This window comes from Seriola lalandi, unplaced genomic scaffold (genome assembly GCF_002814215.2).
Source record: "Seriola lalandi dorsalis isolate HSWRI2012SDOR001 ecotype SW California unplaced genomic scaffold, Sedor1 jcf7180002054767, whole genome shotgun sequence".
Lineage (NCBI taxonomy): Eukaryota > Metazoa > Chordata > Actinopteri > Carangiformes > Carangidae > Seriola > Seriola lalandi.
Window position 1 is genome coordinate 216,314 of NW_019525320.1, and position 10,550 is coordinate 226,863.

At 41.4% G+C, this 10,550-nt stretch overlaps 1 long non-coding RNA gene across 1 annotated transcript; it reads left to right on the top strand.

The window, feature by feature from the left end:
• Positions 1 to 6,112: 6,112 nt before the first annotated feature.
• Positions 6,113 to 8,729, top strand: LOC147818012 (uncharacterized). Its single transcript, XR_015438389.1, has 3 exons — positions 6,113 to 6,129; positions 6,403 to 6,445; positions 6,831 to 8,729. It is a non-coding gene; the product is annotated as an uncharacterized LOC147818012 (long non-coding RNA).
• The last annotated feature ends 1,821 nt before the right edge of the window (positions 8,730 to 10,550 follow it).

A 10,550-nucleotide genomic window follows, 5' to 3' on the forward strand; every position in this document is an offset into this window, starting at 1 on the left:
CCCCCCCCCCCCCCAAAACACTGGGCTGCCAGGATTCATGGGTAGACAAACAAAGACGGAAAGGAGACGGAAACACGTGCGGTGATCTGTCCACATTTAATGGTCAGAGAGGGGAAAGGAAGGGGTGTTTTTATACAGAAGATTGGTGCTAGCTGTCATTCCCCTATGTGAGGGGTGCACACAGACATCCAACCTGCGCTCTACTTTCCTCCTTGTAAAGGTGGTACTAGTCTTATATTGGCATGGCTAAATGCTTATAAGGCTCATGGTTTTATTACAGTCAAAATAAGACTATGTAAATTTTGAAAGAAAAAATAACACAGTCTTCCTCCTACAAGTGGAAAGTTGAATTCATAAGCAATAAAACACACTTTTCACTCAGGGGTTTTGCAGCTACAGTCTTACTTGGTCCAGTAGGATAAGTAGCTCATGTTGGCTAATGTTAGCAAACTCTAGATAGATATTGCTGTCTGATGGAATTTATTGAGTGTGTTTGCTGACTGTTTGACCCTTCTCCTCTTCTTCTACTGTTACACTACATTTGAGCATTTATTTTATCTTATAATCGACCCTTGTGACCACAGTGGTTGTGGTTTTGTAAAAGTCGCATAGGCTCAGCTCACGATCTTTGTCTTTTTACAAACAGAAGAGAGAGAAAAGAATTCCACATGGGTTGATAAATAGTAAAATTAATAGTAAAAATACATACATTTGGAAATACCTTATGAGAAAGAAAAAAGAAAAGAAAGACCCTTAACTCTCATTGGGCTGCTGTTTCATATATGTGTGTGTCAGTCAAAAGCTCAGAGCAGTCCTGGTGTCATTGTATGGTATTCAGATTATTGTTTTGAGGTTTTCTTCTTTTCTTTATGTTCAAAGACAGACAGGGGAACGAACCATATGTTTAAATGTTTGCCTCTCACATGCACTGACAGTAACAGGTATGACTTACAGGCCCTAAACAAAAAAAGGGCGATAACATGTGACCCAAACAATAAGCTTTGGAGATTCATTTGCTGATGTCTACTATGTCTTCATAAGTCTTTTTCCCCACTTTTGACTGTGAATGAATGAAACACAAACACATTTTCACCCAGCTGTTGGCAGTGTCACACTTGGAGAATTTGGGAGAATGTGCACAGTAATAATAAAATGGTTAATTCAATGATTTATAGAAAAAAAGGAAACAGTTTTCTTTTTCCTTCTCTCATAAAGGTCTGTTATTAAGGCTGTTTGTGCTTGGATTTATCTTTGTGTGCATGTATGTAAGTGATGGGATGACTGGCAAATCAGTGGCGGTCACACCCAACCAATTTGGAGTCCAGCTTTTCACACAACGATTTCACACGCCCGGGAGAGACCTCAGTCTCCAGCATGGACATGGGAGCGTATTGTAAATGTGCTCGTTTGGGTTTTAATGTTAAGAAGAAAAGATCCTGGCTTTTTGTAAGTCAAGGGGGTGACTGGGACATGAGCCATATATCAAATGTATACATACCATACAAAGCAATGAAAAATCCTTTCCCTTTGGGATGTACCGCTGACGCCTACATGCTTTAGGGGGATTGGGGGCTAATCTAACAGAATTCCTGACTGGTCCAGTTGGGAATTGCTTCAGTTGTAGCCATGCTTCAGTTTCAGCAGTAGTGCTGCGGTGCTAAGTGGATACAGTCTGGCTGAACGTAGATATCTGGGGTCACCAATGCACAAATTCTTACCTTAATAACCAATAGCCTGAGAAAACACAAGGCAGCCTGTAGATCAGCACGTCGGGGTTTCCTAATCCAAACCACACAAATGTACTTACATGTGCATGCATGCACTCCCTCTCTCTTTCCCACACACACACACACACACACACACACACACACACACGTGCTTGACTGGCACATGTTCTGTGATTGCTGTGGCAGATATCCTTCATATCCTGTCTGGTAAAGATCGGACATTTGTTAGTCTTTGAGATTCCTGGATGAGGGGCTAAATCCATACGGTCACTGCTGTGGGAAGCTAATGATTTTTTCTTTTTTTTCATTAAACAAAATCATCTCAAATGTAAACAAGTAAAACACTCTATGTGTCAGAGATGAAGAGAACTAGGAGCTAAGGACTACATTCTTAAATTGAGAGTATGAAGTACTTATTCATGCCCACAAATTACGAAGAATTTACCCTTGATACCTGCCAGGCTTTGTACTTAAAACTGAGGATTGCTGAGGAGGAGAAACAGCAAATTGGAATTAACTGAGAAGGAAGTTCATTAGTACTGCATGCCTCTAGTGAAAAGCTTGAGATCCCACGTAATAGGCATGAAGGTATTTTGTATGATTAATGGACTCTGTGGATGGGGGGTCCTTGGGTCATGGGATCTGGGCTGGGGTCAAGGACAAGGTCATGGGGATCATGGAAAGTTTGTTGATGGGGTTGCTCTGTTTCGATGAATTGTTGGTGATCCAAAAGGCCAAGCTGTGGTGTTAAAGCTAAGCTGTGAACAGGCTAATATTAATCGTCTTTGGAATTTCTCGTAACTGAAATTGTATTGATTTGAGGCAAACTGTGACCACTGGACAAAGGCCCTCTATGAGTATTTTACTAGAGAGCCCATTAAAAACACTGCTGTGATCTGCTGACAGAAAATCTCACCCCTTAAATTAAAGCTGACTCACATTTGCCTTTGGATAAGAAGTCATTCTTCAAAGCCGCTAAATCCACAAGTAAAACACAGTCCAAAAGTTCCTCAGCCAGCCAAATCTCTTTCATTCTTCACCACGTCAACATCCTGATAAAATTGTGTTAGGAACCAGCTGGCAATAATATTCCCACTTTCCTAGGTTGTAGAATCTGCTGTTCTTGTTACCTTCCTTATGACTACTGACTAACAGAAGTCACTACTTTATAAATTAAAAAAACCCTGAAATGTGATTGGTTAGTTGTGATAACCAATTTGTTTCTTTTTTGTTCTGCAGTGATGTAGGGATGGTTAATTTTGACTAGAACCATTTAGATTTCAAGCGGAGAGGACAGCAGCCTTAGGAGGCTAGTACATGCACATTGGTGATAATCCTGGGATCTTTGACGAGTGAGCTTGTCAAGCTGTCCTTGACTCAGCTTCTACCGTTCGGAGATCGGATATGATATTGCAAGAATCATATGCATGCGCAGATGTGTGTGGAAGCTAAACCTGTGCATGAAGCCTTAGGAAGCAGCAGTGGCAAGAAAACAATGAAAATTACACTTGTTTATCATCTCTGTGCAAGCTCTGCAGTAAGTTTGAGTTTGAGACAGAATATTGTTACAGGAGGAAAGCAGCGTCTTTCATGAGTTGCTCAGAACGTAGGTTGTGTGCATAGCGAATGATAGAGAGTGAGAGAAACAGAGAGAGCGGTGAAGCTGGCGACCGGAGCAGAGAGTTAGCTAGCTAGTTAAAAGTTAGCAGTGTAGCTGTGAACGTACAGTGCGATGTATGTGCATACAAGTTCCGTCATCTACCCTGTGCTTCCCAACTACAGTCCTGACAATGAGCTAAGGAAGGTTAACAACACTGAGGCAGGTAAACACAGGTGTGTTATTGAGTTTGTCATTGTCAGTTAATGGTATATGTTGAAGATTACCATAGATATTTTTCCTCCATACTGCACATTGACGCGACCAATGTCAGTTCAGAAAAATAACCATAACACTTCTTCAGCCAGGCAGAGAGGAATAAGATGCATCTTGTTTTTTCGTCTCGACCAACTTAATGGGGAAATGTCTGCCATTTAAGCTACTAAATGCAACCACTGTGTTTACCAGCCAGTTGCTAACTTTGGTGATGCTGAGCAGGTAGCTGACAACAGCTGCCTGCTGTGGCTGAAGATGAGACTATTACAGCGGTGAGAGCAAACCAAGACACTACCATTGCAAGCTGGACAGCTAAACAATGAGCTAAAACTTGTTATGAAGCATCCAGATGAATTAAAGAAGTGAGCCAAAATTCCAGGGATATCAATAGGTTTTTCAGTTAGGATGCTAACCATTTCCTGCCGGAAATCCCCAGTTGTACCTCCCAGTCAAACCGAGTGTTTTGTGAACTAACTGCATACCTGAGGGACTAGATGTCAAGTTCTTCTAACAAAACTGATCTCCTTGTTATACAGTTGATCCACAGCAAGAAGGCAAAGATTTCAACTCACCCACAAAAACAACATGAAAGCTGTTTTGCAACAACATCTTAAAAACACAGCAAATGATTCTTCACATTGTTTTCAACTTGTAATAAACCCTGAAATGCCAGGTTTACCTTGCATAGTGGTGCCACTCCGAATGCTGTAGCAAGCCTGTAATGTAATGAACTGGACCATATTTTCCCTTTTTTTGGCATAATCATCAATGACTGTCTGTCCCTTTTATAAGTAATTGTTTGTTTCACAGACTATTTATGGGTGAAATCAACCATTTCAATACTGTCAGTTGTTTAAGCAAGTGCCCCAAAACAAAACCAAGTTTATGTTCCAGTGACAAATCCCACTAACAGCCATAGTAATTATGACAGGAGCAAAGGAGCAAAGGACAAAGTCAGGGAAAGTTGCTATGGAGTGTTTCCTGTTTCCAATCAACAGTAAAAATGTTTTTTTTCTTTTTCTTAAAGCATAACCACGATCATTCTATAACTTTCATGTTTTCTTTTTATTGTAACGATGACAGCAACTGCCTCATATATTAATGAATTAATCATTTTCACTATAACCAGAACATTACCAAACTTTAAAAATAACTTATTATAACCCAAACCATGATCTTTCCCTAAACCTAACGAGGTTGCATTTTTACCTAAACCTTAACCATAGTGTTGTCACCTCATAAAACAGACTCATCTTTTTTTTATAGAGATATGTAAGGGCGCATACAAAAAATGTTGTACTGTTGATTTAGACGTGGGATCTGGAACCATTTCTGATGGACAAACAACACGTTTAGTCATTATATCCGGAGGAGTCGTGGACCATTTGACACTATGAAACTAGATCATATGACCTGCTGCTTGTTGACTATCCACACACTGTCTTCAGGAAGCCAATGAACTTATGATCCAGTTGCACACAGTGTGACTGCATGGACAGACAATAGGGTCACAAAGTGGGGAGAAGTAGGGACAATGGTGCCCCCCTCCACCGCACCCAACCATGATCCATTTCAAACCCACTCATTAGTCATGAGGATTATGTTCTTTGATTTCTCAAGTGCATTTAACACCATCCAAGCCCCCCATTCATAAAGACAAGCTGGAAGGGATAGGGGTGGATCCCTGCTTCACGTCCTGGATTGTGGATTACCTGACAAGACGACCACAGTACTTCAGGTCGGGTAACTGTCTCAGGGACAGTGATGAGCAGCACTGGGTCTCCACAGGGGACTGTTCTGGCTCCGTTCCTGTTCACCCTGAATACGGCGGACTTTAAATACAACTCTGAGTCCTGCCACATCCAGAAATACTCAGATGACACAGCTATTGTGGCGTGTATCAGGAATGGGCAGGAAGAGGAGTACAGGGATCTGATGATGGCCTTCAGTGAATGGAGTGACAAGAACTGCCTCCTTCTGAACACCTCCAAGAACAAGGAGATGGTCATTGACTTTTGTAGATCTAGGCCCACCCTTCAGCCAGTCAACATTTGAGGGAATGACATTGAGGTGGTGCACACTTATAAATACCTAGGTGTGCACCTGGACAGTAAACTGGACTGGTCCCTGAACACGGATGCCATCTATCTGAAGGGGCAGAGCTGGCTCTTTTTCTTCAGGAGGCTCAGGTCCTTTGACGTTTGCAGTGAAATGCTGCTCATGTTTTATCAGTCAGAGGTGGCCAGTGTTCAAAGAGACTGGACAAGCTGGTAAAAAAGGCTGGATCTGTGCTTGGCAGGAGTCTGTGTAACAGAGTTAAAAATGCAATTTATTAATTATCATTTCCAATTTGTGTTTGTGAATTTTATTTATCATTTAATTATATTTCAATTAGTTGTTTTTATTTACTGTTATTTTATCATTTTTTCCCGTGGAAATTACCTGCTTGCACTCTGCCGTTTCCGTACCTCCTGGGCTTCCGTAGCTCCTCCCTTCTACTCCTCACAGTGCCATCTTGCATTACTGAGGGTAAGTTGTACGAGAGAATGCTGCTGTGATATTATGATATTTTCTTTGGAAATTGAGCTATTTATGTTATGCATATTATTTCAGTTGCATATTGCTATGTTACCAAACGGTTTTGTGTTGTTTTGACTGTTAATGTAAGTCTTACAGGCGTTTTTAGTTTGTCTTTTTTTGGCGCGAATTGTACGGGGGCAGTCCGCCTTGTGTCATGCAAGCCACGCAGCGCAGCTTGAGCTTGCATTCCCTTGTATAAACACTGTTGTTTTGCATGTATAGGGAGCAGAGGTGCAGAAAAGAGAGACCAGAATGTCTTCTGCAGGTATGTGTTTTTCTTTGTTAAGTTATAAATTTTGTCGTTTATGTTTAGTCACGCCACCCCACGTTCTGTGTTCCTTTGGCCATCAGGTGGCATTGTTTTCCTATTTTATATATATATATATATATATATATATATATATAAGGTTTTGAGGAGATTGGTTCGTAAAATTGACTGTAGGTAAAATGTTTCCTGTGAAAATTTAAAGCTCTTGTTTAGTAATGTGTAAAATGAGTTGAATGAATATTGTAATGTTAAAATAATTCATATATATGTATTTTGAGGAAAAAATGAATATCAGACAGTGCCGTCTTGCATTACTGAGGGGAGCAGAGGTGCAGAAAGGAGAGACCAGGAGGCAGTTAATGTGTTTTAATGTCTTCTGCAGGAGCAAATAAATGCCGGAAACAATCCATTGAGTCATCCTCCTTTATGCCCCATCCTCACACCCGTCACATCTGGACTCACTCAGGACTGTTGTGGAGAGATGCATGCAATGTATGCAACATTCTGGCAGGACAGAGAAGCAGCTACAGCTGCAGCAAACGTCTCATCTCACTGCGCTGCAGAACAGAGAGGTTCAGGAGATCCTTTGTTCCCACTGCCATCAGGCTATACAACACCTCAGCCAAAGGATGTTGACTTATCTAATTATTATTGTTTATTTATTATTAACTGTTTTAATTATTATTAATATTATTATTAGCAACAATGAGCTAATGGACACATGAATTTCCCCTAGGGGATAAATAAAGTATCTATCTAGTCTATTTACTCTTTCATACTTAGAGGAAATACATTTACAATATGTTTTCCCCCCAGCATCACACCCAATCCAGGCTTGGTCCTCTCTCAGTCTGGAGAAGAATTCCTGTCTTTATTAAAATGTGAGATTTGTTTGGCAAGCACTGTGTCATATGAAGGATTACCCTGCCAGACAAAAGAGTGTGTTTAAACCTCCCTGGGCCTATACCATAGCTCTCCTCTAAACCACCATGCTCCAGCTCCCATACTTAAACTGTACACTCAACTGATTTATGACACTGATTCACCTATCAACTGTGATTACTTTCCAAACTGTATTATGGCAACAGTCGTTTTGCAATTTGTAAAAGCAGAGTGTGAGACTTGGAGGCTGGCCTGAAAGTAATGTATGTGCACACATATATGCTTCGGATTTTTCAAAGGTACGTTGATGTGCACATACAGTAGGGTATGTAGAGTAGAGGCACTGGCAGCAGCTGTTGTGTGTTTGCTATGTTTTCCTTACGTTATAGAGGCATGTACAGCTGTGTCATAAAAAAAGCATGCATCAAGAAGCATGGCAGGGGGTCTGGGGCAGATATGAGGGCAGAGATCACTGTTTAGGTGACTTGTACATGAATATAACCAATATCACAGACTGTATGCTTATTTTGTCACACTGTAAAGCTAATGTTAGTCAAGTTTATTAGCCAGAATGTGTGGCAGTTGACCTTCATGGTGTGTATGTCCTACAAACTTCAAAGTGGCTATGTGATTCGGGGTGAAGGTGGATTTAGTGTGTGGCCGCCTGTTGGCATAGGATTTGATTTACTGCTCAACGTTACATTTATCAGGCCATTTCGTGCTTGCAGTATATTCCCAACTATAATTGTGTTTACATTCTCTGGAGCAGAGATGGTGATGCTAGATGTGTGTTATGTACAAGGAGAGGAATACTGAGCCTTTCTTGTCTTCAGTATCAACAATCTCCCCTGGCATCAGGAACTTTTGCTTGAGGAAACTCAAGCAATCCCATTTCTTGCAGTCGCCACACGGCATATCTGTAGTCAACATGGCCCTGATGTGTAGTTGTGTTTTTGAGGAGTTGATGGTCAGCTACTGTGAAGCTACACTTGCTATGTGCATGGGCTTCACTGCTACCCTGCTAACCCTTTTAACATTGAAATATATATATGTCCCTTAATACAAGCACCATTACATTTGACTCAAAACAGCAAGAATGCAGTGTGAAGTTGTTGACTTTAAATGAAAAAATTCATACATTTTCCACATCTCTGTTCCAAGTACTGCAGTGGGCTTTACGCTGCAGATGTGTGCATCTTGCAGATGTGTGTGTGCATGTGTGAGAGAGAGAGAGAAAGAGCGAGTAGACTGTGTGCGAGTGTTTCAGGAATGTGTCAGTGCACAGTTGCTTCTAGGATCTCCCCTCTGATCTTCAAGTGCTACAGTTGACCCTGAGAACTTCTCATTTGTCCAAGCTGGCGAACTAAATGACGTCCTTAAGTTCTGCATGCCCTAAGGAATCGGTGTCACTGAACGCTGGCAATGGACGTAAATCATGAGGTGCAGTGTTGTCCGATATGGCTGTAATTTTTTGGCATACTGAACAACACATACAGTATTAACTGGCTGGTTTTGAACTTTTATTACAAGAAAACTCATATATCCCAGTGGACAGAGGAGAACACACACACACACACACACACACACACACACACACACAGCACCATGTGATTGGACCTCCAGCTTTCAAAACTCTCTGTGCTTCTCCTCTGTTCTGACCCTGTGCCAGAGGCTGTGAAATGAGATTATTATATGTGAAATCAGGAGCTCTCTCACTTTTTCTTATGATCCAGGCAGCAAACAAATTAGGGTTAAAGACAGACAATATACAGAGATAGCTGCAGGCTAATGCTGCACCACAGGGGGGGTGGGGCGTGGGGGGTTTCTATACTGGACTAGAGTCTTCCACATCATTACATATATCCTTCTTTGTGTCCTGGAGCCTGAAGGAGAAAAGTTTATCCAGTCAGAGATAGAGATGATTGAGGTATAACCGTCTCCTCCAGCTTGGACTCCTTTCATAAATGGTCCCAGGTTGAACAAACATTCATCTGGGCGTGAAGTGCGGTCCTCACCTCCTAACCTGCGATTCCTCTTGCTTGCAGCTCTCTGCAGCGTTTGTCTGACTCTGCTGCAATGGCATTCCCTGCATACCTGTGCTCTCAACTAACAGGGCCACATGCACAGGTCACAGAGCCACAACGGGGAGCGGATGTATGGGTATTAACTCAAATCTCCAATGACAACCCCATTTTCCCATTATTGCAGATTAATCTCTCCCAGGCTGCGAATGTATAGGGAATATGGGGTCAAGCTGCTGAGTGAAGGGAGGGTGATGGGGTGAGGCAGGGTGGGGGTGAAGGTGGGTATTTGAGCGAGAAGTTTCAACCCTGGTCGCCTGTGACCTCTGACCTCCTGATGTGTACCTGAAGCCAGCTCAGTAGAGGCCGACCTCCTCTGACGGAGTAATTAGCGTGAACAATAACACACAATTGGTTACAGTTGGATTAGCTTGAACCCATCTAATAAGGCATGCAATGCATCAAGTGGCTCAGTGAAGCGCTCAAGTTGGGAAGTGATACACACACTTTGATGTTTTAATGAAAGGCATCTCTCTCTTCTCAGCTCACTGGCTGCTTGATCGCCATATGCACTATAGATAATGATGGAGGTATGAAGTTTCTGGAACAAAAGAGCAACAATGAATTACTAAATAAATACAAAAAGACTTTTCACAATATATTTATATTCCCCACTGCTTTTATTTCCATCTCGATTTCCTTCCTTACCTCTTAATTTCAGTCGTTTTAGTCTTGTAGCAGTCTTAAAAAATGTCTCCTCTGCCTTCTCTTGTGCACACAGTGTGTTTACATAAGTTTCTCCATCTGCAAGTGCTTTAATTTTAATTTCAGTGAGGTTGATCCCTCCTTTAGATGATGCAATACAATCAGTGATGTCCATTGCAGGCTACAATGCATTTCATTGTAATGCTCTTTTTAGACATAAAAAAAAAACAAAGCATTCATGTCAATGGTCCCCAAAGGAAAACCCTTTATTCCACAGATTCCTATGTGATGAAATACAATCCCTGAGACCCCCACCTGAATACAGTTTATATCTCATTTCATTCGGGCAGTACAATTGTTATATTAAACTTTCAAACAGTAATATATTTACTGAGTAGCAGTTATGTATAAATCAAGTCCATTTACTTTATGCCAGTGAAAGGAGCTAGGAGCACAGTTTGATTCTGGCAGTAATTGCTCTAATTAGCCAAATG